Here is a 24,856-nt window from a genome sequence, read left to right on the forward strand (position 1 = left end):
TAGCTTCACGTTCCGTTGCAGTCATCTTCAAAAGAGAAAGGTCGTGAAAGAAATGCAGTTATCTGTTTCGGCTCGTCTTTCTGGTGGCCATCCAAAACTTGTTGAATGAAAGAGATTGTTTCATGGAGAGATAGAAACAAAACCTGGTTTGGTGAAGGAGGGCAGTAAGTTCTCACTGCTTTCGTGCCAGGGGCTGCTTTGTTGTTATTCATTTTGTGTTTATTTAAAAAAAAAAAAAAAAAGCTGGGATTCCTTAGAGGATTTTCAGGGTGTCAGGAGATGGTTCTGCTGGAAGAGGATGGGCTCAGCCCCAGCAAACAACCAGGCAGAGATGTACTTCACTGGTGGTTTTCTTCTAAAACTGGGCTGTGGTGATCAAAATACAGAGCAATCAAGGAAGAAAAAGCTGCAGAAAAGGGGTTGAGAGGAATGTTTTTGTCTTAGAGAAGGCATGATTCTTTGCTTCACATTTCTTCCAGGGTCTGCCTTTGAAAAAGTCTAAATCTATCCCTCTTCCCACTCTACCCCCCCCCCCCCCCCCCCAAACTGTATCTCAGGCAAACAGGCTGAACATGTGAAGATGTATTTCGTGGGAAGTTCAAACACTCAGAAATTATAATGATGGTCACCGTGACCACACTAATAAATTTTGCACTGTTTTTTTGCTAGGGTTAATTAACTTTTCCACAAATCTAGGGGAAAGAAATGATGGTTATGAATAATAATCTTGTTTGTGGGAAGCTACTGCAATACAGATTGTGGTGTCATGCAGACAAAAAAAGGAAAAAGCTCTCGTAGATGATGTTCTTGGAAAGCCAAATTGACAGGTGATGCCACTTCCCAGACCAGTGGCTACATCACACATGGACCTTGGTCAGCAGAAAGCAGAACAGAGATTTTTGAGTGTGACCAAGATGTTAGCACCTGGCACGAAGCTAAAAAGACCGGAGCATCGGACACAATAATCTCACCGCTGATGGAATTCAGTAAATACCCAGAAATGAGGAAAAGGCGGCCTTTATGCTATTATATGCCTATCTCTGTGTAGACCTGTCACCTAGGTGATGTGTTGGAATGGAAAAGGCCAGAAAGGAGCTAGCAACAGAATAATGAAAGCTTTTTGTCCCGGGGCTCCCTGGTGCTTAAGGTACATCTTAAGTCCTGCTGAAAGCAGAGAACAGCTTTAAAGCTCTCTGCGGCTGGTGGTTGGTCCCCTGTAAAGTGGGTTTGGTGACTCTGATGGTGACCGTTGCTTTCGTAAGGTCCGTTGCAGTTGGGCGTTCACATTCCTCCTGGCAATGAAGGAAAGCAAAGCTACGTGGATGGTGTCCCACCCTGTAGCTGTGTGCTGGACCCGCCAGGTGAGGATGGAGGATGCATTGGGGGAGGTGGGGCATCTTTACATGCTCTCTTCTCCTGTGTTGTGTTTGCTCTGTCTCTGGAGGAGAAAAACCAAACAACAAAAAACACCTTGGAAGTTGTGGCTGGCAGCCCAGAAGAAGGAGAAAAGCTATCCTTTGCCAGGGTGACCACTGCCATCAGTGACAGCTTTCTTTTGTACTTTTTGGGGGCAAAACCCCAGATATTTTGATCTTTGGTTCATTTGGGTCTTTTGGTTTTTGTTTGGTTTGGTTGGTGGTGTGTGGTGGGTTTTGGTTTTGGTTTTTTGTTGTGGTGTTTTTTTTTTAAACTTGGGGTTTTATGGTAGACACAGCAGATTGACCCCTTCATGCAAATGACTGCAGAGACATCCCCCAGTGCAGCGTGGCCGCTGATGTTCACACTGCTTTCGTTATTTCTCTGTGGAGAGCTCTGGGCTTCTTGTTGAAGAAGCGCGATCTTTTTTTCTCAATCTTTTTGTTAATAAGTGCCAAGAGTCCTTCTTGGAGAATAGGCTTTGATTGGCTTTGGTCTGTGGTGGTTGAGGTCCTTCCAAGGCCCTGGGTGGACTGCAAAGAACCGTACCTCCCCGTTATTGCTGCTGGGGGGGGGGTCTGGGTGGCTGCGGTGGCGGTGGCCCCTTGTTTCTTTGAGAGAAATTTCTTGAGTGACAAAGTGTTTCCTACTGGTAGATCTAAATCCAAAAGATTTTAGAGGTGGATGTGTGCATATTTGAAAGAAAAACAGTTAGAAATAAGGGTTGTTGAGATGATATCTTAATGTGTCTGACGTTTCCTGCTGAAATCCTCCTTTATATCTTCCTTGTTTTCTATAGGCGTTATTTCCAAACCAGGGAGTGCTGTCAGATACCTGCAATTCCCACCTCGTTGCTGGGGCACCGCTCCTCACTGGCTTACATTCTTAATTACCAACCTATGCAATCGTTGATGTTTCATATCAAATGAAATGCCCTGGGAAAGAAAATCTTACTTGGTCCTTCAGAAGGGCTTAGATTTGAGTTGCTTCGTGTCCGTTTCCTGCTGAAACGTAGCTTTGCATTTTCTTTTCTGTTGAGGTCGCTAGTTGCACGCGGCTTACAGGGGTTATTGTTCCGTTTTGCCTCCCCCACGAACAAAGCCCAGCCTACCTTAAATGTCAGCAAGGAGGAGTGAGAATCGATGTCATTCCTACGGCGTCTCCCGTTGAGGCCGCCGTCCGGTAAGGGAGAGCCCGGCTTTGGGAGAGACAATGGTGAAGTCAATGGGAGTGCAGCGAGGCGAGCTTATCTCTGGGGCTCTGGCGAGGGCTTTAGCGCATCTTGCTTTTGTTTTCCTTCTCCTAAGGTAGAGGAATGACCGTTTCTGCCTTTCTTAGCCCTGTTATCTCTTAGCTATATTTTTTTTTTGAACACCCAGGCCCTTTTGATGCCACAAACAACGCAAGGAATACCCACGTTGGCTGTGCTAAAATTGATCATCAGTCTCTGAAGTGCTTTAAATTAAGATCCGAAAGAAGGCGTTTGTGAATTTTGGCTGAAGTCGACGAATGGGATTCTGCTAGATCACTGTAGACTTGCAAGTTATCCTGGAGCGTGCTCCAGCCCCTACAATTTCCCAGATCAAAGTAGAGGTGGCTTGAAAATTTCCTTAACGATATCATTTACCTCCTGGAAATTCTTACCCTGAGAGAACAGCATTAATCTCCTCTCCTACTTTTTGAGGATGGACTTAAGAGAAAAAGTCCCAAGCAAGGGTAAGGGAGGACTCAACTTTGCCAGAGGATACGAAATAAAGAAACAAATCCTTTACTATGTGCAGATCTCTTTAGTAGATGTCATACTTCTCTGATGAGGTTGGTATCCAGAGCTTGTTCACTGGAAGTTGCCCAAAACTAGAGCGATTAATGCGTAAAAGATGTTTTCTCTTTCAGAGGAACGATATTGGAGAAGTAAAGACCGCCAGCAAAGCCCTCTGCTCTTGCAGCCGATCTGGGCAGCTAGTTTAGCACCAGCGAGCTGCTCTGACCTTGTCAGCTCCGGTGAGGAAGGGTTTAAGTCTGGGCCCCGTGGATAAATATCCAGCAGCTGGTCGAGTTCAGGGCGTGACGAGGTCTCTGTAGGTTTGTGCTGCGCACGAGCAAATGATAATGACCCTGGAGAGCTGGAGGAATTAGCAACCTTCAGATCGCCACGCTATCAGGTTGGATGTAAACCTGCAGTGCCGCCTTAATTCCTGGGTATACTTCAGTGGAAATGTGTGATTATTACAGGAGGACTACAGAAAAGAACACGGATAGAGGAGAAACGTCTGCGTTACGTGTGGATACCCAAAAAATCGGGGTATTGATGAAAAGAGGATGTTGTATTTCAGCCGCCTGTTTGCATGGAGGCAGCACGATTGGACTGCGTGTTAATCTTTGGGTACCGGAGAAGATTTAGTCGCAGCTACAATAATTTAAAGCCGTAAGGTTGCTGGGGTAATAGGAAAAATTGCCACTGAAAAAAATGAGATCAAATCTTCAGTAAGGTCAGATGTGGATGTCATCAGCTGAATATGCAGAAGGCAGGTACGACGTTCCCACTGGAGGCCATCAATTTATTTGCTGTGAACTGTCAGTCGTATCCAAAGCGCGTTCCATCACTTGGTAAGAGCTGGAAAGTTAACGGAAGAAGCCATCAAGGCATGAGGAGTTGGTTAGAAAAAGGGTGATGGGTGGAATTTGTGACATACGATTCAAAAAGAGAGAATAAATTTGGGAGTCTCCCCGAGCTGATAGTCTTCAAACTACTGAAAGAAGGGGAAAGCCAAAAGGCCACAAATGCGACATCACTTGTGAATTTTTTTTCCTGTTTTTAAAGGATTGTGGTGCAGTGCAGCTTGGGAGCACTGACAACAAATCAGCTGCTGTAAAACTGTCTGTCCTGATGTATGAGACGGAAGAGATCGGATTGGCAAGAAATTTAAGTGAGGTTTATAACGTGCAGCGCTGCGAAGTGGGAATTTTGCATCCAGGGAGACGCTCCTGGCAAGATCCAGCGGTGCTCTTCTCTGGGTGGGAGGCAGCAGGGATCCTCGGGAGGAGGAGGAGGAGGATCTCGTTCCCTTCACCTCGGGAGAAGGTGCCGGTGTGGGATGGAGAAGAGTGGGGAAAGGCAGCGCGCGTCACCTGCAACCGCTGCCCTCGCTCCTCAGCCGTGCGAGAGGTTGGAAGGTCATCGTGTGTAGGAAGGGTGCGGATTAGGCTGATGTTTTCCGCCTGGATGGTTTTAGCCACAAACCACTGAGTAAAAATAAAACCACTGTGACTTGCTGCCCGGCTTGATTTTTTCAAAGCCGGAGGTTAGGCTGGAAGGAGATTTCCCTTTTCTTGTCAATATTAGCAAGCCGCCGTTTGTTTTTGGTTTGTTTTCTTCTTTACTCATCCATCATCCTGAAGAATTTGATTTGGGAATTAAAATGCCACTTTTCTGGAAGCTTCAGTGATTCCCCGGGGTTAAACCACGCTGGTCCTTGGCCCAGCACCATTCAGTGAGGAATTGCGTCCCCGGGGGTTGTCCTGGCGTTGGTCTTCCCTCCGTCGTCCCCAGCGCACCTACCTCCCGCCTGACAGAGCGGCTTTGATTTAAAGGTCATGGTATAGAGTAATGGAAATACAGCATAATCATAAATTTAGTGCCGCTCTTTTCCTGTTAGTAAAATACCTTGGAACTGGCAACTAATGTGGTAAAATGATTTCTTTCACTTTATGCATGAAATTCCCCAAATTATCCAGAGTATAATATAAACAAAGATGTCATGATAAGACGTTTTTCTCCTGGATGGATGGACACACAGACATTGCTTTAAAAGTTTCTTTTTGTTTTTTTTTTTTTTTTTCTTTTATCACCTTTTGATACCATGGGCTGTAGAGCTAGAAGGAGATATTAAAGTGAAAGAAAATCAAAATCATCATGAAGGTACTCCTTTAGTGTGGCATAAGTATTGCGACTTGATGACAGCAATTTAGTCTTAAATCACTATGATTTATACATGTATTCTAAGGGTGAGAGAAATTACGTTGGTTTGTGTTGGGCTTATTTTAATGAAGAAAGTAAAATACTCCTGGTCCTTCAAAAAAAATCTGATGGGAACCAATGTGTGTCCTTATATGACTGTTGAGCAGATAAATATCTTAAAATGTTGATGCTGGTGGTGTTGGCGTTATTTGAGCTTCCCCGCAGTGCTGGTTTTTTAACTCTAGTGGGAAGATGCAGCGAGGCCAGAGGAACATCTCTTCAAAGTATGTGTGACAGATGTTTTCTTAATCAAATATATCAAGTATTACCATTTAAAATTTGCTTAGAAAGTGATTAGGCCCAGTTGCGTGATATTGCCTCATACCGGTTTGCTTTTGTTTTGTTAATGTTGCAATTAATCTTAGCAAAAATCTAATTCATCCCTGGGCTGCTTTCATGCCATGATCGGTTTGTCGAAATCTAATGCAACAACCCCTCTGTCTAATCAGATACATTATCTTGATTTAGAGTAACAGCAGGTTTATAGAGTTTTGTTGGAGTAATAAAATTACATCTTCACGAGTTTGGGATAATTAATCTCATTATTGTTTTGAAGAATAAGTATCTAATAAGGCAGATATAGTCCTTTGTTACTTTGGGTTTGGTCTTATTTTGGGGAATAGGGAATAAATGCACTGCACAGCGCTTGTTATTGCTCTGCTGTAAGCACTTGGGCAATGGATATGGGTTTTAATGAATAATATCTTCAACTTTGACAAAAAGAGTGAGTATCTGGAATGACCTAGTAGAATACATGCAAAAGGAGTGAGTATCATCTGGAATGACCTAGTAGAATACATGCAAGAGGAGTGAGTATCTGGAATGACCTAGTAGAATACATGCAACCCTGACATCTAATTATTACTGGTGCATAAATAAAATTTTTTACACTTGCTGTTGTTCAGGTGAAATAAGATTGCTTGGCATTTGTCTAGCAGCAGGAATGCGCTCCTGGAGTTTAAAATGAACCCAAGTCAGTAACTGACACTTACGGGATTAGACTTGTCCTTTCCCAAGCGTTGGCGGATCTCCATGTTGGTTGGACACTGATCTGTTGCTGATCAGTCACAAAATCAAATCCTAAACACCATTTTAATCCTTCCCAGCCCACTGCCGTCGAGCTCCTTCTCTCCCCTTGTCATGGCTGAGCCCTCTTCTCTGTTTGTACCAACCTACAAAGGTTTTTCCTAACTTCCATCCCGTCAAAAAGGGCTCTGTGAAGAGACAATAGTCTGGTGTTTAATACACTCGATTCGAGTTTGAGCTTGTTTTGACAGAAAGCAAAATGCAACAGCTTAGATGGGGTGTGCGTGGAGGGGCTGCAAAACCGGCCGCATGCCTTCTTCAGCAGCATCCACATAAGGAGCCTGTAGTAGCGTCTCTGCAATCCTTCGAGTACCGACCGTTTTCAAAACGGTGTAAAAAAACGTTGGCCAGTTGCTTAGGATGGAAAGTATTACCAGTCCTCTGGGCAAGCCACAACTCTTTTAAATACAGTCTCTCTTCACGGCGGTGTAGTCACCTCTGAGCATTTTCAGGCAGCTGAAGAGGTTAGACACGTGAAGTCTCACAGTCCTCGGCTTCTGGATCATTTTTACGGCCTTCCTTTGTGCTCCCTCGGTCTGGTATCTCCATGTTTCCCTTGAAGCGGGTACCAGAACTAGGCACGCTGCTGTAGTAGCGGTCTCAGAAAGGCTACGTAGTCAGGCAAGATCAGACCCTTTCTTCCCTTTGATGTTCTTCTTTTTAAACATCCAAGGCTTACACGAGCTTTTTTTAGCCATCGCTGTGTACTAAGAGCTCACGTTGAGGCTCTTTGAGACCTCTGAACGTAAGCGCATCGCCTGAGGTCGCGGAGCGAGCGAGCTGCTGTAGTCGCGTGGGATATCAAGGCTCTTGGCAAGTCTTTGGTCAGACCATCAGACCACCCTGCTGTCTTTCAGAATACCCTTTTAAATGCACGCCACTGTATCATATTTTATTTTTCCTTGTCTTGTGTTTCCATTTCACTGTCTTTAAAAAAAAAACCAAAAAACCACAACCCACGAACCAACCAGCCAAAAAAACCTGTGTGGCTTTAAAGATTTAATAACTCCGATGAAACAGGATAAATATATTAATAGGCTGGATTCCATATATTAAATGACTGTAAAAATGTCACTATTATGAACAAAATGCACTAAGAAACATTTTGGAAAGACTTCCTGTGAAGGTCGGGATCGCAATATGAAAAATAACACAGTATATTTGATGTAAATAGATTGGTGGATGGAAGGCATTTCAATAATTCAATTTGATTGTATAACATATAATCTGCGGGAAACCAATAACTTGCCACTTAAAGAACTACTCATTCCTTTGAAAAATCTTCAATAAACATTCTATTTAGAAACAATTCACATTTTATGTTCTACATTTTCTCCTTGGGTTTTTTTTTTCCTTATTTTTATACTTAACAAATCTGGATGAAACCCGATGTTGTTTTCTACGTTCATTTGCCCATGCTGCTTATCTCGCACCTGAAGTTATAATTCTCGGTTCATGAAAATTTGATTGCTTTAAAAGCGATGGCTTGCGATAGCTTAATGATTTCTTCTTCTTCCAGTGCAATAAACTGCCACAGGTAGGGAAATACCTTTTAGAACCAAAATTCATTTTCAGAGAGGTGCTGTTAGTTAGGAGGGCTGAAGGGGAGGTGGGGAGGGGACACCTAGGCTATGGGTGGAAGCCCTTTGCTCTTCAGGAGGTGACATTTCCTTGGGGCACTCCTGTAAGCGCTGCGTAGACTCGTGTTTCCCTGGAGTGAACGGCCTCACCTTTTCTGAAAGGTCTTTGTATATTTTAGTTTAGAGGAGGGTGACGCTTTGAACCATCCGCTGCATTTTAATGAGAACTTAGGTGTGGATCCTTCCTGATCGGTTATGTCCTGACACTGGTGAAACTGAGAAGCAGGTGGTAAATGCATATGAAGAATGGGCTGCTCCGTCCCCTCCCGTGCCTGTTCTCTGCCATCGCCGCTGCGGTAGATCTTCAGACCAAACCAAGTGCCTCCGCTGTCTTCCTCCTCCTTCAGCAGTGTATTCCTGATTGCTTGTCCTCCAGATCTCACCCTGCTTCAGTTGCCTGGCCAGCGCGTAGATGCGGTCTCCTCATCGCAACTTTTGCACCCTTCCTTCTCTCTTGTAGGTTGTAGAGAGGTTAGCGTGTTATAGATAAATGCTGCATCTCATCGCACACAGCAAGGCATGAAGCTAATTCTGCACCGATTGGCGTGTCTTGGGTGTGAGAGTAGGAGGAACAGAAGTGGCAGCTTAATCCAGAGCAGCCCAGAGCAGTTTTGTTGGTGCAAAGAACTGGTGATCCATGCCTGGTGACTGCACGGGCTCTGTAGAGCGATGCCACCGGCAGAGCTTGGGGTCCCTGGTGGGAACTGAATGAACTTAGGAGGAGCGGCTGAGGGAACTGGGATTGTTTAGCCTGGAGAACAGGAGACTGAGGGGAGACCTGGGCGCTCTCTGCAACCACCTCAAAGGTGTTGGTCTCTTCTCCCAAGTAACCAGCGAAAGGACAAGAGGAAATGGCCTCAAGTTGCGTCGGGGAGGCTTAGATTGGGTATTAGGAAAAATTTCTTCACCGAAAGAATGGTCAGGCGTTGGAACAGGCTGCTCAGAGAGGGGATGGAGTCCCCATCCTCGAAGGTGTTCAAAAACCGTGTAGACGTGGCACTTGGGGACATGGTTTAGTAGGCATGGTGGTGTTGGGTCAGCAGTTGGACTTGATGATCTTAGCGGTCCTTTCCAACCTTAAAGATTCTATAATTCTATGAACGGGGTCACTCTGAAATTTCATCAGCATTTCTGGTGAACTGAGAAAACACCTTTGGCTGATTTCTTTCCAAGCAGCAGGATTATCCAACTTCTAGAAAAATTGGATGAAAGCCTGTTTTTATTAAACATTTGATTGCATGGGGTGTTTTGGGGTAAAGGGTAGAGGTTAACCGCTTCTTCACTGTGAAAAGCAATCTCTTTATTGCGTGCAGCATATGGTTTTAGTAATTTCTGGCTTTACTAGTAGCTTTCTGTGCATCCTATAGTAGATTATAATATTTAGCCTAATGAAAAACTGTATGAGGCAAATCTGTCCAAAGAATTGCAAATTTCAGGTAACCAACTCTTAATTTTCTTCTGTTGTGTCCCAAATTACAGGCTTCATCTTACTCTTAGAGGCATTATTTGCATAATGTCTTGTATTTTTTTTCTTTGGGGTATGACTTGCCATCAAAATACTTGGATTATGGATTTTTTTCCCCCGCTCTTTCTCTCTCCACTACATCTAAAGTATGGTAGACCAAAGTATATTCTTCTTATTATTTTAGTTTAATTGTTTAGTTGGCATTTAAATCAGAGGAGAAATCCATCTTGGATTTTACTTGCCAATTTGATCAGTGATCCTCCTCTTTCTATCAACATTTTAAAATTGTTTTCTGTTAACAGCTAATGTATTTCCAATGTATGGGGGAGTGTTGCCTCATTACAACTTTGAGTGCTGTTCTTTGTGGCCCTCTCAAACCTTTAAAGATGGGCAGGAAGCCTTACAAGAAAGAGCCGCTCTTGCAAAAATATTAATGACATTTTAACCACAGAAGGCTGGGTTTTTTCTTTAGTTTTGCTTGGTTTTAATGTAAAAAAAAAAAAATAGAAAAAAAAGATGGTGCAGCCTTTCTGCATTTAGTCCCAGTATCTGCTTGCTAGAATTACTAAGCTTGAGCAAAGCACATGGTTACAAAGGTGCTTAATTGTAGGTGCGTTTGGGAGATGGGTGTGTGCATTCATATACATACATAAAATAACACGCACACGCAAGATCTTGAAGTTATTAAAATCTGAAGTTCCTGCAGGAGAGTTAGGTGGATTTTCACATCCTCGTTATGTGTCTGTGGGACACGTGCCAGTATATTTAATTAAGAAAAACGTCCATTGGAGTAGAACTGTGACTCATAGATGACAGCAGTGTTTGGATCAGCATTGCAACCCTTGGGTTTTTACCCTAGAACTGTTAATTTTAGCTACGCAGTCCAGCTCCCACTACCATGGATCCCTTCTTGCGGCTATCACTGAAACCCCACTTGTTTCTTTTTTGGGCTGTGCACTGTCCTTAAGGAAACAAGTGTTGAAGGCCAGGTTGGATGGGGCTTTGGGCAACCTGGGCTAGTGGAGGGGGTCCCTGCCCATGAGGGTGGGGTGGGTGGAACTAGATGGGCTTGAGGTCCCTTCCAACTAAACCCATCTGGGATTCTGTAAATACCAGTCTTGACCTTAGTAAAGCTTTAGCTCATCTCGTAGGTTGGATCGTATGTAGGGCAAATCTCAAGTGATTCATTAAGAGTTGCAGGATTCACTCCCATGTGTTTTGGTTTCTCTGGGATGTACTCGTTACTTTTGAGAGGAATTGTCAAAAGCACGAGCTAAAATTTGCTTTTTCATTTTGAGCTGTTACCGACTTCTTGTCTGACCTTGGGTAATTCATTTAGGATTTCTGTAAGGGTTTTTCCCCCCCCCCCCCGTGCGTAATGTGGTTAATAATAGCTATCTCAGAGGAGCATCATGAGATTTAATTTATTAGTTTTTTGTAAAGTACTTAAATGGAAAAATGCCATAAAAGTGCAAAGTATTAATATAATAAATTAATGTGCAAGCTCCTTTCAAATTAATAGCCAGATTGTGAGCCATATACTCACACTGAAAACTGTCCTAATACTGGGTGAGTAGCTCCGTTGAACGAGACAAGCTATGAAGGCAGGGTACGTGGGCAAAATTGAGAAGAAGAAAGGAATAACGCTGCTGAACTGGGCTTAGGATTTGCTAAAACTTTAAAACCAGAGCTGTTGGGAAGGCTGGTCAACATGCAGCAGTAGGGAAAAAAAAAACCACCCTATGACACTTCTGAGATCAGAGCAGTGTGTTTTTAAGTATTCTAGTAATAGTCCTGCTTGCTTCAAGCATCTGGAATTATTTTCTCACACAGTGATGTTCTAACAGATAGTTTCAATTTTCCAGATACTGTTCTCCAGATCTAGAATCCCCTAGACTTACGGTAAATCGTACACTCTTTTCGGTTGAGGCTGGAAAGAGTTAATTCTCCAGTATTCGTAGCTTTTTGATCTGTATTGTATTTAAGACTATCAAGGTATTGAAGTAGGAAATATTAGGGTTTTGCCTATTTTCTTGGACTGCAGGTATTAACAAGAATAATATTGTGCTTTGATTTTATAGCACTTTCACAACATGTAATTCGAAATCACTTTATAAAAAAAAAATAATGTACAAACTGAAGCACCAAACGCCCGATGAAGTGGAGTTCAGAAGAGCAAAGCTATGGATTCCCCAGTAATTGCAATGAGCGTGTTGAAACGCTCATCGAGATGGGCAAGATTGAAACGGTAATTTGGATTCTGAACCTTTGGTTAAATTTATCAATGAGTTCTGCAGCGGGACTGTTGGCGGCCGAACGCTGAGAAACCCCGAGGGCGCGCAGCAAAAGGCGTCGTGTCTTGGGTGATGGATGGCGGGTTTGGGACTGAACGTTAGCTGCTGCAGGCTTGGGCTTGGCAGAGCAGCCAGTTTCCCCCGGCGCGGTTCAGCCCTCCAACTTTAACTTCAGTGCCTCTTGCAGGGTTACGCATCTGTTAACGGCAGCAAACTGTACGATACCTTTCTTAAAATAGGCGGGGGAACAGCGGAGAAGCTAATTAGCCTGAGGTCACACAGGCTGCTCTTGCATCGCGCGCCGTGTTGGCGCTCCCAAATAAATACGGGATTTCCGTGAGCGGCGATGGTGCTCGCCGCGACGGGATGCCGCCTCTCCCGCCGATCCCAGCCGTGTCGTAGGTAAATGTCACGCCGGGGTTTTTCGGTCCGGCAGGTCGCAGCTTTTGTCGCCTTGCAGCTTACAAACCATTAGTGAAACGGTTGTGCTTCTCAGCGGTCTTCCAGCCGCTGTAAATACGGTTTCTGTTTGATGAAAAGAATGGCTTCCGAAAGGTCAAACCCTAACCTTTTGCTTGCTAGCAGAAAGGTATAAATGGTTTCTTCCTTTCTTATATCTTGAAAATCTCAAAGACAACTGATCTATGGGATTCGCGAGGTTCCCCAGTGCTTTTTTTTTTTTTAACCTGTCGTTCGGAGATGATGTTGAATGAATCTGTAGTAGTCATTTGAGGGAACGAAAGAAATATTCAGATGGACAACCTCTAAAAAAAAAAAAATCATGACAATAATTGTGGTTATAAAAGGCCCTTGAGAATTAAGGGTGGAGTACAGGTTGTTAAATATGCCAAAATGACCTAAATAAATATGCATGAGTATAAAAGGTGGATTCTTAAACTTAATCTGAACATTTTGCGGCTTTGGGCTGAACATGCTTGCCAACAGATGTCAGCCAGGAGAAATACTCCCTACGAATTCCCGGCTGATGTTATATTTTGTAGTTGTCGCAAACACTGGAATGATTGTGAGTTTCTTCATTCACCTGCAGTTTGTTGTAGATTTTTCTATCTTCAGTATACTGACTCTCAATTAAGAAATGGGATGAAAAAGGTGACAGCGGTTCAATACCAAACTGTTTCCCGCAGTTGTTAAAAATTTAGGGATCTTTGCTCCCATTCTCCTCTGGAAGAAAAGATTCCTGTCCCGTAACTCCCACGCACTTTCTTTTTTCTGCTGGGATCTCCTGCGTGTCCAGGACCATCCCTGTGGAAACGCGCACATTTTCTTTCCCTGATGAGGTTGTAAGTGAAGATGGGGATTTACTTTTTAGCTTTCGTGTTTAATATTTAAGAAATTGGTGCAATATATGCAGATGAAATCGTTTTGTCGTTCGTGAAAGGAAATCTTACAGACTGGGTGGATGTTAAGCGGAGAGTTGGAAGATGCGAGAGATTGCCGCAGCGTTGGTTACGGGATATTTAAGCTCCTTAATATTGATAGTACAGACTCAGCATTTCTTTCCCTGAAAAATAAACACCTCTGAACGCTTGCACGCTGAAAATGCGTGTGTTTCTCTGATGACATCTTCTCTCTTGACTCAAGGGATGCTGACCTGCTCGTGGTCAAACATGCCGCAGCCCGTACGCCCGGCGGTTATTCCACACGCCCCAAGAGAAACTGCATTCTCTGGGGATTGAACCTCCAGGGTGAGGAGTAAGTTTAATGAGAGAGATGTTAAGGAAAAATGTACAAGTGATGATTAAAATATGACTTTTCCGGAAATACAAATGTATAAGCAGTATTCACTTTAGTATTGTGTCTATTAGTTGTTGCAGTCCACCAGTGTCAGAAGAAATTTCTTTCCAGCAGCATGAGCACAGAATATCCGGTAGTCCTGTGGATGAGGATCAGATGGTAGATGTCTCTTAACGATTGCCTAAACCACATTTTCCTGGACAAATATTTGATCGAGTCGGTGTTTCTTTTTTTTTTTTTTTTCCTCTTCTCTACCTTATTTCCTGAATCTATGCAAATACAATTAAAATCAAATAAGTATTAATATTTTACATAAAATTCCCTGGGTAAAGAGAAGGCAAAGGAGACTTAAGGGCTTTTCTTCATGTGTTTCTCCTCTTCTACTTGAAGGAATAGCGAGTGTGAAATATTCCCGGGATTTTTGCTGCTGAATTGAAAAGGAGTAGGCGCGTAGTCCGGTTAGGACAGGCAGTCTCATCTACCATCTCGTGGTTCCTACTTGGGATGGGCAGATAATACAGGGGTTAAATGGAAATGTAATTGAATGGAAATTTAATTGGGCCTCATTGTTCTTGCCCAACGATGAGGACAAATGCTCAAGTGAGCTGGGAGGGAAGGATATCTCATGGCATTTCCAGTAGCATTTTTATAGTTTTCTTAAGAAAAAACCAAATCTGGAAGGGGTTGTGCATTTGAAAATAGAACATAAAAAAACTCAGGGGGACAACCGCTATTAATTTAAGGCAGATGGGTTTTATCCGCTGAGCAGAACGAATAGAGCGCTGTCGGCAAGGGTACGTGTCACCGCGGGTGCTCCCTGACGGGCTTGGTTCGGCCAATCTGCGTGGTCGCGTGCCACCTGAATTTTCAGGGAGCGTTAAATTGGGTCAGAGCGGATGGAAATTGGTTGTCACAGTACTGCTTAGGCTACGGAATTTCCTGCATAGCATCAGCTGTGATTCTGAATAATAATGGCCCTACCTAAAAATGAAAGGTTGGTATTTATACATATCTATTGCTAACATTTCGATAAGAAAACGTAAGTTAGTGTCAGAACATAACTTGACTAGAACCGCTCAATAACAAGTAGTTAATGTCTAGCAACCTGCCGGTTTCTGATTATATTCCTTTTCGGTAGACCAGAGCAAGGCACTGGACGTTACAAGTCTTTCAAACCCATTTTCCAAGTTCCCCATGTAGCCGAGGGATGAAAATTTTGAGATGAGGTTCGGAGTTGTGATGCTAAATCACAGTAAAATTGGACATCGTCTGTAAACCAGAGCTAGCATATTGGAAACTATAAATAGTAATTCTACATGAAAAGATCATGGAAGTAAGTCATTTACTTGGGAATTTGTATGTATAACTTTAATATATGTAGATAATTGCATATACTCAGTAAAATGGATGGAAAGAGAAGTAATTAAACATTTGATTATATCAAATTTGGAGTAATGAGACAAAATTAGGGCCTTACGTACATACAGAAGATTTTTGTGGCTTATTATGTTCTCCACTCCAGTTTGGAACCTGCTTTGTCATCAATTTCAATTTTGTGTTTAATGAGAAATAATGCAACCACATTTAGAAGGTTTTAGGCTTCATGGTTATTGGGAAAATTACATGAAAACATACAGTGTAATGTAGACAAATGCGAAATAAGTCTGGAGGCAATGAACCAAGCTACAGAGTACATGTGACTATAATAGGAAAATCCTTGAGGCCATCATTTTAGCTTTTTTGATAGAGTAAACCGGCAGAGATGTTATTGAGATCCATCAGCAGAAGGGAATATAAATCAGTGGAGTCACGGGAGAGCGGAGCCGATGCTTTGTACGAGCTCGGGGGCATCGGGCGCAGCCCGCCCCGGGGCCGGGAGCCGCACGGCTTTGCTAACGCCAGCGCGCCCGGTGGGTTCGGAGGAGTTGCTGTGCTGATGTTCCTTCGGTGGTGGTTTTTATTATTATTGGGGGTTTCTTACGGTTTTGGGTGCGCGTGTGTTTACTCAAAGGGTCCCGAATTCCAACGTAGTAAGTTATTCAGAAGATCTTTAAAATTAAAGCTAACGTGTGCCTAAACAAAATAACTTAAATGCAGAGCAGAGGGGATCGCTGGCATCGCGTAGCAAATTTTTGCGGCTATCTATCAACAGTGAAATATTTCCCAAACTTCATTAAAGCCTCAAGAGAACTGCAGCGTGAGGTTTGGACACGAGCTCTTAGCTGTTTGATTTCTAACCCAATCTGTTCGTTTTTCCCAGCTGGACATTGGGCATCAGAATTTTCTAGAGAAACGGGCACCTTCCATCTGACACCCGTAAAGCTTTGTGTGTAACGTCAGATGTTTTCCTTTTTCCTTCGTCTCAGCTCTTAAGTTTCAGCAAAAAAAGCTTCTCAAGATTTTTTTTTTTTAACCAAAGTTTTATGCCTTTGATGTATTTTCTATTCCTCTATACCTTCTTTGCTGGAGAGCATGTTTTATTAGCTTCAGAAAAGACAAAATCCAGGAGTCATATATATTTTGTGTGTACGTGTATTTTGTCCTGAGACGATACATAATTTTCCTAGAAGCTCTATCACCTCTAAGAAAGCGAGTAGTGGTTTTCTCGGGTACTAAACACCTGTTAAATGGCAGAATACATCGGACAAAACAATTAGCTATATTCTAGTTCGCAAAACCGCGTTGAAATTTTCCTCATTCCAGGCACACCACCGTTATTTACCTGAGGAAACGGAGCCGTGGCTTAAATGGTAAACTGAGTCATGCTTTCAGGAGTAGAATTAAAATAAGTTTATCTCGACTTCAAAGCTTTGACTTCATTTTCAACACTCAGTCAAGAAGAGCGATGCTAAAGGGTGACTTTCCATTAGAGGTTCGTTTTCTTAGGAGGCAGGTGGGTGAACACCCAGGAGTGAAACCTTGGATCCCCGCCAGGTATATGTGCAATATCTCCCAATAATATAACACGGTCTGATAGAAGTAATTATTAAAAGGAAAAAATAGGAATATAAAAAGGAAGGACCCAAATAAACCCACGGTGGCTACTTAGAGGGTTTGCCCTGGCGAGTACGATCTGGATGCAGAGCCAGAACTGTGCAATTTTGGTGTTAATTGTAGGAAACCATCTCTCTCTCTTCACAGTGATTTGCTTTTACTGCGTGAATCTTTTCTCTCCACGCCGACCGTCCCCTGTCTCCGTGATCTGATTTTAGAAAGCGTATCTTTTAAACCAAGAGTTTCAGGTGAAAATTTGGTTGCCGTTGAGGTTTCTTGCGGATTTGCTCCTACCCAGCCGAGGCGATGGGTTGATGTTCTGCTTGCTCTGTGCGGAGCGTCTCACTGGGATGCTGGGGTGGGATTCAGCGTGGTATTTCAAGGAGTAACTTCAAGGCGGTGCGTGTGGGTAGGAGAGTTGCATACGTGTTCTGAATCAGTTGTATGGGTGTGTTTTCCTACCTCGGTAAATGAAACACTTGAGTAAGAATCAAAGCGCATTTCAGAAATTGATAAACGATGTTCCTTACATCCCCTAAAGTGCAGTGGATTTTGATTGATACACATAATTCCTTAAAACTCAAGCTGGTTTATACTAATATTTCCACCAGCTTTTCTTTTTCTTTTATCTACGTTTTAAAAACTGTAGCTTTACCGAGACTTTCCAGGGGCAAATCTTTTAAACTCTTTGTTGCGGAATAAGCCTTTTTATTTGTGTGCTTGCCTGGTTTTCCCTTCCAAGAGCTAAATGTGTTAAGTGGTGATGAGAGGAGTGACAGCTGTCAGAGCGATTAGTATCACATCTCAGCAGCTGACTACTTAAAGTAGATGCAAATTTTGCCTTGTGCATAAATTAAGATCTGAGCAACCGCGTGGCGGATGGGAGAAGCAACCCAGTACCTCCTTCCAGTCCTATCTCGAAGGTGGTCTTTTCCTGGGAAAAACAATTAACAATTTCTTCAAAAGGATGCTCTTGGGATGAAATGCGTCGCTTAACAGCGAGCCTGCCTGTCCGTCTTAGATTCTGTACAGATCCTCAAGGAAATTTTCGTGCTTTGTGTGCGAAGGTGAATTTTACCCACAGTCCATGAATTATTGGGCTGTTTGAACAGAGGAGATGAAATATCTATTATTAAACAGGGGTCAAGAGCATTACTTAAAGTAGTAAACACTAATCCTAGTAATACAGTCAGAGCCTGCAGGTTTGGGATCATACTGGTAAGACCTTAGGGTTATAGATTATAGCTTTTATTTCTTCTGTACACTGCTGAGAATACAAGAGTTGTAAAAATGGCATTGCAGTGTGCACCAATACTTGTAAATATTGTATCTGAAGGAATGAGAGATGTACGTGGACAAGTTGAATTCTTCCTGCTGATAGTCATTCAGGATTTTAAGGTTAACGCTGCCCTTGTGGAAGAAGGTGCTGCAGGTATTTTAATCATCACCAGTAGCGGTGAAGACTTCAGTTTTAATTTTTAATCAGAACGAGACAGCACTCCCAGCAGTCCGGTGTCCCCACTAGCGTGATAGAGCATGGATTTAGTAATTCAGGGGAGAGTTGCTGGTAGAGACTGAAAATCAGCCATGTGACCCTGTTTCAGCGAAACGCTCGCTTAACTTTCATCAGAGGAGTTCCTTCAGCGCCGTTAATAGCAACGAAGCGCTACGAGTAGGTTAGCGCCCGCCGGGCGGAGGTGAAGCGGCTGCCCCCGTGGGCGCGTAGGATGCGCGGTGCTCACGCGCCTTTGCGCTGCGTTCTCCTCCTCTGCGATGAAATGGATGATCTCCACGAAGATCCACCACCCGCTGGCGCACCAGCACCTGCTCAGAGGACAACTCGAGGTTGCGGGTTGTCCAGCTCTGCTCGAGTTAACTTGAACTCCTCTTCTGGCACCTCACCCGTAGAAGCAGGCTCAGCTGCAAGCTGGTTTTATGCACGGAGACAAAGCTTAGCTTATCTGGTAAATAGAAGGACTTCCCGTAGCTCCTTGGTGCACCGAGAGCTTTTAGAATCACAATAAAAGGCCAAGTTGCAAATGCGATAAGCTGTAATTAACTAATATTAGTTCTGGATGCAATCATATGCTGAAAATTGCAGAGATTATATTAGGAGTAAATAAGGGGTCAAAATAGCCAAGGACAGTGAGATAAAATTTCAAAAACATTTTAGAGATGCTAGACTGTGATTGTTGCAGAGGCGTGAAAGCTGTGTGACGCGATGTATTATTGTGTATATCGGTATCTCTGTCCTACAGCGTATTGAGGTAGGTCACATAGGAAAACACTGATAACTCAGATAACTGTCGGGAAAATATTGGGCAATAGCGATAATGAAATGAGCAGCTGTATTTTTGAGGAGTGACTTTTGGTTTCCCATAAATAATAGCTAGAATATAAATAAGACGGCGAGCCGAGGGAAATACATACTTGCGTGTAGATGTAGACATGCATATATTTGAAGAGTGGTTTCATCTGTAGAAATTCATACACACTTGCATACGCATATATATACCTGAATCGAATATGGCAAAAAGTAATCTATTGACCTTGCCGTAAAACCAAAGGGTTGTATTTTAATTTTATTGTTGTTTTAATGCTTTACTTATGCAGCAGGCTTGTATTCACCGTGAGCTTTGTTCTGTGTTTTTGAAACACCTCATTGCACCTGCGCGTTTTTGCCACCAGCTCATTTTGGGAGAGGAAACGTGGCTGGAAAATACATCAGTGCGTGGGTGCTTCACGCCGAGCGCTGATCATTAACATCCTGACGTTGGGACGCGGGTTGTAATTCCGTAAAGCGCTCCAAAGGAAGGATGGGGAGGAAACTGGACATGCCTGAAGGAACGCTTTGGTTCCTCCCAGATGTTGTCCCAGAGGGTGATAACTGCAGAGATAGGGGAGTAGTGGAATTGGAGATCCTCCCCCGTACTGCTCCCAGCATGAGCTCAGTCCTGTGGAGGAGACACGGAGCAGGTTTAGGAAGCTCCTCTCTGGCCCTGCGCTGCGGTTTTGATAGTTCACAAAAGGCAATTGGAGGATATCACGACTTCTGCTGCTACTTCTGAGGCGCTTAGGAGAGCTCAGAGTCAAGTTCTTGATCCCGCACCCCTCCGTGGGTAGTGAAGAGCTACTCCCTTCCCTAACTTAAAAATACGTTGGCTCTGAAAGCTCTGTGTGGACACCCATAGATACAGAATACATATGCGATACTTAAAAGACTTCAAACTAAAGAAAATGCAGAAGCCAATCAGAAAGAAAATGCAAATGATAATTAGGGACTTTAGTAAAGCTGTGCTTCTTTCCAAAAACCCATGGTTTCACAGGGGGAGGGCAGATTTCTCCTCCAAGCTGGAGAACACCTTGAACTGCAGGACTCAGTGTTACTGAAGCATCGTTTCGGTCGTACCAGACCTGTGCGAGCGTGTGGCAAGGACCGTGGGGCCAGGATGCTGTCACTGGTGCAGTCTCCTGCCCAAGCTGGAGCTTCCAGCAGGATTAATTAGTCTGGACCCATGCCCCGTTTTTAGGAGGTGGGCCCTGTGCCTCCAGTATTTGGCATAGATCTGCATTTTTCTGGACTGTACGTTTATAAACAGTAATATTTTAGTAAAGTTATGGGTATGCAGATATTCCACGCGATCTGAGGAGAAGGTGGGTGATGTATCCAGAGCATGGCGTTGCAGCAAGGGAGCTTCACTAAGAGGTAATTGGCAGATCAGGAAATTCTAGAAGTGCCACCTAAAATAGACATCTTCAAACGTCGTAATTTCAAATTAGCTTGTCTAAATATATTGTATTCAAGAACTTGAAAAGAACTGGTTGAACAAGTGTCTAAATTATAAATGTTCCTTTTTTAGTAAATCTTGAAATAGCAGGGAATCGTGGAAGACTGGAGGGGAGCTGCTGGTGTGCGAGGTTTGGAAAGGCCAAGGGGATGTCTCGGTGGTTGTGGGCTCCACATCGGATGAAATATCTTCCTAATACTTTGACCCGTGACCTGAAAGGAAACAAGGCATTGACAAAGTTCGTAGATAACGCAAGCGCAGATAACGTTATTTTGTGAGAGCAGGAATTAATGAAGAAAACATGTCACCGATTAATTTAGGCCAGACTGCAGGCTTTGCTGGAAAATACGGACTGGGAAGGTCTTGAGGGTCGAGGCCGCCGAGCAGCTGAACGTCACACTCAGCGCAATGCAGCAGCCAAAGCTGTTGGCGTGATTTTGGGGATTTGTGAAAATGCGACCCTTAAGTAAGCCTAGCACCTCTGTACCCGGCGCTGGGGAGAACCCTGCTGAAGAATTGCATCCATAGTTCAGGAAGAAAATTAAAGAAGTGATAAAGTCATCCAGGGTGAACCATGGCGTTGGTTAAAGAATTGGAAAAGATACTTAAGATGAAAGAGCCCCTTTTATTTATTTAATTTGTCAGATAAGGTTACAGAGTGGTTTGATCACGGTCTGTAGCTATCTGTACAAAGAACAGAAATATAATGATGAAGTCTTGCAGTCTACCTGACAAAGATATGAAGAACATCCGCTGTTGAAAAAGGACAAGTGTAGACTAGAAGTAAGGTAATACTTTTTTTTCTTAAATGAGAATAATTAATCAGTAGAACGGTGTACCGAGGGCCATGGTGTATGTAGTATCACCAAGAAAAAAATGAACGCGTTTCCTAAAAGATACACAGTAATTCAAAAAGTGATTAATTCAGGGAAGTCCTATTCTGATTTATACACGAGGTCAGACTGGATGATCATAACGTACCCTCCTGATAATCTGATCCACGTGCTCTCATTTTCCCATTGGTAAAATGACAGCGAGGTGTCAATCTCCTTCACTTGGGTATTGCAAACCCATTAATATCTACAGGCAAAATGTGTCATAGCAATTAAACTATTACTACTTTTGCATCAAAGGTTAAGGCAGTTAGAAGACCTGAACTGCCTGTGACACCGGCTGACAGTAATTCAAGTCGCTCGATCCGTTCAAGCTACATTTGCGCGCTTTGCGGTATATTAACGTTGAGGTTCCGAAGCAGCGCGCTAAAGGACGTTATGCAGACACAGAATACGTGTTCCTTTAGTCTGTTTAATTTATATCAGTTTTTAAAAATTCAGGTGGCTTATCCTGAGGAAGAATCGAACGAAGCACGGTGTTTTCTAAAACCTAACTTTTCAGTTTTCATAGAATCATAGAATCTTTAAGGTTGGAAAAGACCTCTAGGATCATCAAGTCCAACCGTCAACCCAACATCACCGTATCTACTAGACCATGTCCCAGAGTGCCATGCCTACGTGCTTTTTCAGCAGCTCCGGGGATGGTGACTCCACCACCTTTTCATTCATTCCCCTTTTTCTGGTTGCTCTCTGAGCAGTGCGAGCGTGGTTCAGGAGGTGCCATCCTCCGTTGGCTTGGAGCTTGGCTGGTGCCGGCTCCGACGTGGTTTCCCCCAGATGTGGGATGCGGGGCTGGGCAGCGGGAGGCACATGGGCTTCATCCTGCTCTTCTCCCTGTTTTCCTGAAGAATCCTGCTTCCCCCCCCCCCCCCCCCATTTTGGTGGTTGCACACAGGGAATCTGGGGAGAGAAGGTTGCGGCGAGGTCTGTCTGGCAATGCTCGGGCGGTTCTTCACCCCGTTTCATCTTGCTGTGCGATACGAGAGCTGTCGGCTGCTTTAGTCCTGCCTTTCGGGTGAATTAACGGAAAACAAAGAGTTATGCTTTTGGTTCCTGGGGTAGGCGACTTAGCTGCTGCCAAGAGAATAGCTGTCTGATTTATATTTTGGTGAACAGTGCGCGTATACCTCGGTCGCTTTTATTCTCGGTGACCTTGGATTACTTAAAAATCATTTGACGTTTTTGCTTGCTAATCGAATTAGACCTTGTTGATTCCTTTCTCTTTGATCAAAACGCAACTGCCTCAACCGGAGCAGAAGGGGGGGAGCGGTCATGTAATGGAGTGCCTGTAGCTGTGAGAGCTGCTTTGAGTCCCTTTCATTTCTCTGCACTTCACTTTTAGTGCCGAGAACAAAGGTCATCCCGTGCCAGAGCAGCCGGTGGAGAAGGAGGTTTGCGCCAGCTGCACCGAAAGCATCCTCAGTCTTTTCCATAATTCATGTGCCGCCTTTGCTCGCATTTGTGTATGGAGTTGGCAGGTAGGGTTGTTAACCAAATAAACCAAAATAAAGCTGCCTAGCGTATGCTTTTAGTTTTTAAACTAAATGCAGTTTTAGATGCTTTCATTAAGACCTAGCGCTTGGTAGCTTTAGCCGTATCTCTACAAGGAAGAGGAAATGACTTTTTATTTCTTCCTTTAAAGGCTGGTAGGGACAGACAGCTACATAGCCGCTAACCGGCCTGACGTCTGAAACACGAGCTGGTGTTAGCCTGACGTAGAGTGGGCCAGAGTATAGAATCGTAGAATGGTTTGGGTTGGAAGGACCTCACAGCCCATCCAGTCCCACCCCCTGCCATGGGCAGGGACCCCCTCCACTAGCCCAGGTTGCCCAAAGCCCCATCCAACCTGGCCTTGACCACTGCCAGGGAGCCGGGGCAGCCCCAGCTTCTCTGGGCAACCTCTGCCAGGGCCTCAGCACCCTCACAGGGAAGAACTTCTGCCTCACATCTAAATCTACGTTTTCCTTTGACTTCTAAGCACGATAACCTGGCGGTGACCACCACGGCTACCAGCAGCTGCAGTTCCCAACTCTTCCTGAATTATGTGGGGGGAAAAAACCTCATATTCTCAGTTTAAAAGGGGCTTACTTCATGACCTGATGAGGAGAAGTTCCTCCTCAAAGGAGATGAGTGCTGGAGTTAGGAGTCAGGTATGCGAGGATTGGGAGAGCTCTGGCATCGCACCGTGCAGACTGCTGTTATCCTGTGCTTTACCCGCAATTCCTCATCGATATGTCTGGGTTTTTAAAATGGAATTGGAAGCTTTTATTACTTTTTGGCAATGACTTCTTCATTCTCTGTGTTCTACACGGCTTCGCTTGTAAAGGCTTTCACGCATGGCCCAAATCTTCCTTTTCCAAGGTAACTCATTCGGAGCATCCGACCTCAGTTTGCTTTAATGATATTGTTTGAATGGCTTAGCTTAAAAGTTGACGTATTAACATGAATAAATGACGTGAGAATCCACCCGTTAACTTGCCAGGTACATCGAGGGGTCCGAAAGTATAGTAAGCATCGTAGCAGACTGCAGCAACGCATCCAATGAGACGACATACTGCTGTAATATATATTCTGTCTTACCTGTTTGCTCCTCAGTTTCTCATTTCCCTTTAAGACAGTGTGATAAAACGAAGATTGAGGCCATACAAATAAATAGCTCAAAACCAAGTAGCTTTTCGGCACGCTTTCTCAATATTTTCCTGTTGCAGAGCGACAAGCTGTTGCCGGTCTTTAGTATCGGACTTCCTCCAGGAAGAATTTCAGTCTGCCAGGCAAACCCACGCGCACGGGGTGACTCGAGTGGATTAACAGCTTAACGGACGTTTTGGGTTGTTCCAGAAACCGGCTTGCGTGCTTTTGTAAAGGTTCTTGATACGTCATCAACCGTTGATTGTGTTGGCTTATAAGAGTAAGCGGTTTGGTGAGTAATAGAATGAAATTAAAGACAAGTACAGAGAGGGCTGCCATACTTTTTTTTTTTTTAAAAAATATTTTTCTTGTTTTTTCTCCCAATTTGTGGTACTTTTTGGGATTGGTTTATTTTTTTTCCCCTCACATGCACTTTTTGTCTCCCGGGAGTCTCGTTTCCCCAGCCTGCTGTTATGGGCTTTGCAGCCCTCAGATATCGTGAAAAAAAAATAACACTGACAAGAAGTGGAGATTAATGGCAGAGGAGCTGCGATGGTGCCTTGCACCACCACGTTCCCTCTGGCCCTGCTCTTTCCCCGCAGGTAAAGCCACAAAATGTCCCTCCGCACCAACGCTGCCTTGTAAAAGTGGGAAAGGAACGAAATTGTGAATAAGAACAACAAAAAAGCCTTTATGGGAGCTCAGGACTGCTACGGAGAGGGTAATAAACTCGTACAGCGTTCCCCTCGCTTCTCCTGTACGTTGATCTGGTTTTAGCCTCTCCAATTTTCTTTTTTGATGAGGTTACAGCGGTTGCTTTTAACCTTAATGAGGAGCGCTGGGGAAGGAGGAGAGCTGCACGGAGCGGCGCGGTGCCGG

The 24,856-nt window shown here is 43.9% G+C and overlaps 1 protein-coding gene across 1 annotated transcript in view; it reads left to right on the top strand.

Annotated features, from left to right (window-relative positions):
* The window catches only part of DCC (DCC netrin 1 receptor), a 364,131-nt gene that overhangs the window by 103,622 nt on the left and 235,653 nt on the right, over window positions 1-24,856 (top strand). The gene's annotated exons all lie outside the window — the stretch shown is intronic.

This window comes from Balearica regulorum, chromosome Z, assembly GCF_011004875.1.
Source record: "Balearica regulorum gibbericeps isolate bBalReg1 chromosome Z, bBalReg1.pri, whole genome shotgun sequence".
NCBI lineage: Eukaryota > Metazoa > Chordata > Aves > Gruiformes > Gruidae > Balearica > Balearica regulorum.